We start from the raw sequence: 6,000 nt of genomic DNA, 5'->3' as shown, positions 1-6,000 counted from the left end.
TTGCAATTCTCCAACCCCCACAGGAGGGTCTCTCTCCTTTACTGGCAGATCCCCTGGTAAGTGTGCCAATCTGTCCACGTGGCACACTGCAGGGTCAGCGTTTTTTTGCTGAAAGAGTGCTACTAAGGCAGGCATGGCAGCCTAGCACTTCTGTAACCCCAGCAGCTCCAGAGGCTGAGGCAGGAGGATCGAAAGTTCAAAGCCAGCCTCAGGAAGAGCAAGACACTAAGCAACTCAGTCAGACTCTGTCTCTAAGTAAAATATAAAATAGGGCTGGGATGTGCTCAGTGGCTGAGGGCCCCTGAGTTCAATCCCAGTATCCACCCCCCCCAAAAAAAAAAGAGTGATACCAAATGCCTCACTGGGAGATTTTGCTGCTTCTAGGCAATACACAGGCATGTCGGTGTGGTCTCACGTGGAATATTTGGTTCTCCTGAGAATGACAAGAAAGAGACAAATCAATGATCGAAATAAAAGTGTCCTGATTTTTTTAAATGCTTTATCTGTTTTAGGAGTCATTGTTTTTGTCATGTTTACTTATTACTTTATTTTTGGCTTTAATCATTATAAGCCAGTCTATTTTAAAGGAGTAGTTAAGAATCCAGTTAAAGGGGCTGGGGTTGTGGCTCAGAGGCAGAGCACTTGCCTAGCATGTGGGAGGCACTGGGTTCGATCCTCAGTACCACATAAAGATAAATAAATAAGTGTAATAACAGTATATTGAAGAAGAAGAAGAAGAAGAAGAAGAAGAAGAAGAAGAAGAAGAAGAAGAATCCAGTTAACAAGCCAGGCACAGTGGTGCATGCCTGTAATCCCAGCAGCTCTAGAGGCTGAGGCAGGAGGATCGAAAGTTCAAAACCAGCCTCAGCAACTTAGCAAGGTTAAACAACTCAATGAGACCCTGTCTCAGAATAGAATATAAAAAAGTTCTTGGGAGGTGGTTCAATGATCAAGCGCCCCTGGATTAAAAAAAAAAAATCTGGTTAACAAAAGCATTTGGGATCTAATTTTTTTTTTTTTTGCAGGGGAGGATATTAGGGATCTAACTCAGAGGCGATTTACCACTGAGCCACATCCCCCAGCCTTTTTTAGTTTTTGAGACAGGATCTGCTAAGTTTCTGAGGCTGGCCTTGAATTAGTGACCCTGCCTCAGCCTCCAGAGCCCCTGTGGCATCGGATCTGATTGATTGTTCCTCTCATATTTTATTCACAGTGGATTGTTTCCTTGTGTGCTTGATAATTTGGAGTTTAATTTTTTTTATGCTTTTTTTGTGTGAATATGTGTTTTGCAATTTCAGGATGAGTACATCTTTATCTGTGGGCATCCTATATAGCTAGGCTTAAGATCTATCTATACATCCAGAGTTTGTGTTTGGCTAATTTCTTGGCTTGCAGATTCCCATAATAGAAATTTGAATTCCAACCCTATATGAATATAGCCTTAATTTTTCTTCTTGGGGGCAGGGAAGAGGGTCTTGTCTTTTTATTTTAAAATATTTAAGACAAATAAGGATTGTTTAAATTCAGGGTGTCTCACGGTGACGATTTGATGTACACTCGTGTTATGTAGTGACTGTCACAATCAAATTAACTAACAGGTTGATCACCAGCCTCGCTGTACATCAAATCCTCAGAATTTGTTCATTTTATAGTTGAGAGTATGGCCTTTTGTGAGATATCAGAAAGGGGATTTTCTTTTCCCTACCTAGAGCTCAGAATAAGACTGATGCACGTTATTAACGTCCATCTCCCTATCCTACCTGTAAGATTTTTTCTTTTTTAAACATGTCCCCTTTCCCTAGAGATGAGGCTCTCTAATGGTTCTGGGCTGTGAGGAGGTGGTAGCTTTACCAAAGCCTCATCCTTTTTCCCTGGGGACCTTTAACCTGAAGCTCTTCCAAATCCTGGCAGACCGAGCTCACCCCCACCCACTGACTTCCCCTCTTTCCAGGGATGTGCATTACCTTTTAATCCAGCGTTTCTAGATAACATTGGTGCAAAAATTTTAGATTATCTAGCCAAAACGGTTGCTAAAAACAGAAACCAAATACACTTGTACTTAGATCTGTCCCTCTTTCTATGTGCACAGTTCTATTTTTATTAAAAGTGACTTTTATTTTTGGTGGGTTTACCACTTTTCTCCTATTCCCTTCTCTGCGTTTGCAACAGTTGCATTAGAACTAAGTGCTTGACACTGAGTATTTCTCATGTATAAATCATTCTTTTCCCCCTTAGATGACTGGTTCTCATTACTGGTTCTATTTCATCTCCTTTCCTATTCTTTTATCTAATTTTTTTCGTGAACAGGGACTAAATATAGCTCACATTTGAGCTATATGTCACCTGCTAATTTAAATAATCTTCTCTTTAAAAAAAAGTCTCTTTAAAAAAAAAGTCATATTAAAAGAATATATATTCTTGAATTTAACAAAACTGCCATCAATACTTTGACACAGGGCTGGGGATGTGGCTCAAGCGGTAGCGCGCTCGCCTGGCATGCGTGCGGCCCGGGTTCGATCCTCAGCACCACATACCAACAAAGATGTTGTGTCCGCCGAGAACTAAAAAATAAATATTAAAAAAAAATTCTCTCTCTCTCTCTCTCTCTCTCTCTCTCTCTCTCTCTCTCTTTAAAAAAAAATCTTAAAAAAAAAAAATACTTTGACACATCCCATGGTCCAAATGCCGAGGCAGCTGGTGACACCAGGTAGCTAAGTTCTCGAAAACTCCATACTTGGATTGCAAGCCATATTTATAAATTCAAATGAAATCCTGACTTAAAATTTTCTTTTAGGATTACATAAATTTCTTTCACTCTCAGATCTAGGAATGTTTGCATATAAATATTTTTATTGATCTACAAATACATCTAGTGTACCTCCTACAGCTAATCTATTATTATCATTTATGGGAATTCCATCGGGAAGGTCATTCCTACTCAGAGCCGATCCGGGATGTCTCACTTACATGCTGCCAAGTGAAAAACCAGGTAATGACTAAAATGATGGCTTTTGTTACCGCTATCGCCAAGGTAACATATCCTCCAATTTATAAATAAGTCACTCTCAATGACAGAAACACCTGCCACCGAAATCGTTTATAAGAACAGCCACAAAACTTTTGCAAAAAAGACTTTTTAAAAAATGTCCTTGGGCTGGGGATATAGCTCAGTTGGTAGAGGGCTCCTCAGCTTTGGTTAATCACTATTCTAGTTGCCCTTTCTTCTCGACTTCCAAAAAAGTTGGTAAATCTCAATTCGAAGGATTTGAAAACTGTCATTATGTCCTTATATTGCTGCTTGTGAGTTCAAACTTAATGAATTGATTGAGAATCACAATTGTTTTATTAGTTCCTAAATCTGTGGGTCTGGAACTCCCACAGGGCTCAGATGGACAGGGGCTGGTGGATCCAAGATGCCTCACTCACACGGCTGGGCTTTAGCTGCATTGGCTCTAGTAAATGGGCACTGGCTAGGATGACTGAACCTCTTTTCGTTTGTCTTTTTTTTTCGGAGGGTAGAGGGCTTCCAGGGTTTGACCTCAGAGACACTCCATCATTGAGCCACATCCCAGCCCTATTTTGTATTTTATTTAAAGACAGGGTCTCACTGAGTTGTTTAGCACCTCGCTTTTGCTGATGCTGGCTTTGAACTCACAATCCTCCTGCCTCAGCCTCCTGAGCTGCTGGGATGACAGGTGTGCGCCACTGTTGGCTGGACTCCCTCATGTGTCTGGGGCCAGGGATCTGGCTGTCAGCTGGGTTCCTCTAGTCTCTTCCACTGGGCCTCTTTCTCCAGCATGAGACTGGCCTTCCTAATAAGGCAGATGGCATTTCCTCTTCTTAAGAAGAATACCTCTGGGCCTCAGTTTAGAGGACACAGAGAAGCATTTCTGCCTCAGTCTATTGGTCAAAGCAAGTCAAGTCTGTTGAGAGCCACAGCCCAGTCAGAATGACGCCTGGCATTTGCCAGAGGGAATGGTTGAAAGGTGACGCCCGCAAACCATTGAGATAATGATTTGAATTAAGCTATATATAATTGCTATGAAGCTGGATTGATTGAATTGTATATTTGACCTTTACTGTCAGGCAATAGGACAGCTCTTGCTGCTTCAGCTGCCCACTACTTTGGAGTTCCCATGCAGTTATCTAGGGGATTCAGAGAGATTGGACAGAGCCTGGTGGAGGGAGTGTGTTCCTGTGTGGTGTGTGCAGTGCCGGTGAGAGTTGGAGAATAAAGAGTTGCTGTTTGAATCTACAAGGCTTTGTGGCGGCTTGGTTATTTGTGCCCAGCCAGACTATGGCATTTGGTGGCCCGTTCGGGGAACTCCTGAAACTTGGAGGTAAGTGAAATTGCTCGCCCCTGAGGAAGAGCAAGAGAATGGGTGACTACTTCAAAAAACAATGTGTTCTTATTTGATTTATTTTGTTTTTATTTCAAGTTGCCTGACCCTAGAACTTTCTCAGGCAAACTGGGGAAAATGATTGGCTCAAGGTTTGAAGTTGTTCACCCCTGAGATAGAGATAGAAATAGACCACGAACATACATTTCAAGAAAATAGGAAAATTGATACAATGCATTTTTGTTCCGTTTTGGTTTCATTCTGTTTCGGTTTTGTTTTGTGTTATCTTTATAGTAGAAAGATGGGATCAGAAATTAGTAAACAACAAACTGAAAGAGTGTTAAGTAAATTGTTAGAGGTTCAGACTATGATAGAAAACATGGTAGATCAAGCAAAAGATAAGGTCTCTCAAGCTAGTCAGACAGAGGAAGAAAATATAAAGGAAGAAAGATCAGAGGAGAAACAGCTATTAGGGAAAAAGTTACAACAGGAGGCTGCTACTAACACCGTTTTATCACCAGAGGGCGTAATTCAACCAACAGCTCCACCTATAGAGACAGCTCAGTGGCCCTCAACCCCCATAGTTGATAGATGGGATCCTGAGACAGGACCTCAAAGATTAGTACTTGAGCAGGCAGGCGGGCAGCGAATTCACCGTGCTTTAGATTTCAAAACAGTGAAGCAGCTAAAAGAGGCTGTAACAAACAATCTATGGTCTCCAAGCACCCTTCACTGTAAGCATGGTCGAATCCATTACCAACTTGGACATGACACCAGCAGATTGGGCTAGCATGTGTAAATCTGTGCTAAATGGAGGACAATATTTGTTATGGAAGGTTGCCAATGAGGAATTTTGCATGGAGACGGCTAGGCAAAATGCAGCAGCCGGTTATCCTCAGAGAAATCTAGATATGTTGTTAGGAAAGGGACCTTATGAGGGTCAACGGCAACACATTGAATATGATCCTGCTATATATGCACAAATTGCTGCAGATGCAGTTAGGGCATGGAAGACTTTACAAGGACATGGAGATTTACAAGGTCAATTATCTAAGGTAATACAAGGAGATAATGAACCTTACGCTGAATTTGTAGATAGGCTTATTCAAACAGCTACCAGAGTTTTGGGGGATACAGAACAAGGAATGCCATTAATTAAAGAACTGGCTTATGACCAAGCGAATCATTTCTGCAAGCAGGCCATTAGACCATGGAAACATGAAGATTTAAACACATATATTAAATTATGCAGAGACATTAATGAACAAGGGCAAGTCTTGGCAGCTACAGTACAACAGGCTTTAGATGCCAGGCTGAAAACATGCTACAATTGTGAACAAACAGGACATTTTAAAAGGAGTTGCCCCATAGGAGGAGGGTTTAACAAAGCTAGGTATAAAAGTGATAGAATACTGGGTATTTGCCCACAGTGCCGTAGAGGGAGACATTGGGCTAATGAATGCCGTTCTCAGATCACCATAGAGGGTACTCCGTTATCAAAAAACGGACAAGGACCGGGTGTTTACCCAGGATATCATGGAGAAAAGCATCGGGCTCCAATGCCAAAAAACGGACAGGGGGGCCCAATGCTCCGGGGTCCACGACCACAAATATATGGGGCACTGGAGGAACCCAGCGACACCATCAGGGTAGTGCCCAG

Source organism: Urocitellus parryii, chromosome 3 (genome assembly GCF_045843805.1).
Source record: "Urocitellus parryii isolate mUroPar1 chromosome 3, mUroPar1.hap1, whole genome shotgun sequence".
In the NCBI taxonomy this organism is placed as follows: Eukaryota; Metazoa; Chordata; class Mammalia; order Rodentia; family Sciuridae; genus Urocitellus; species Urocitellus parryii.
The sequence above is the reverse complement of the archived record's forward strand: the minus strand, read 5'-3'. Positions refer to the sequence as shown.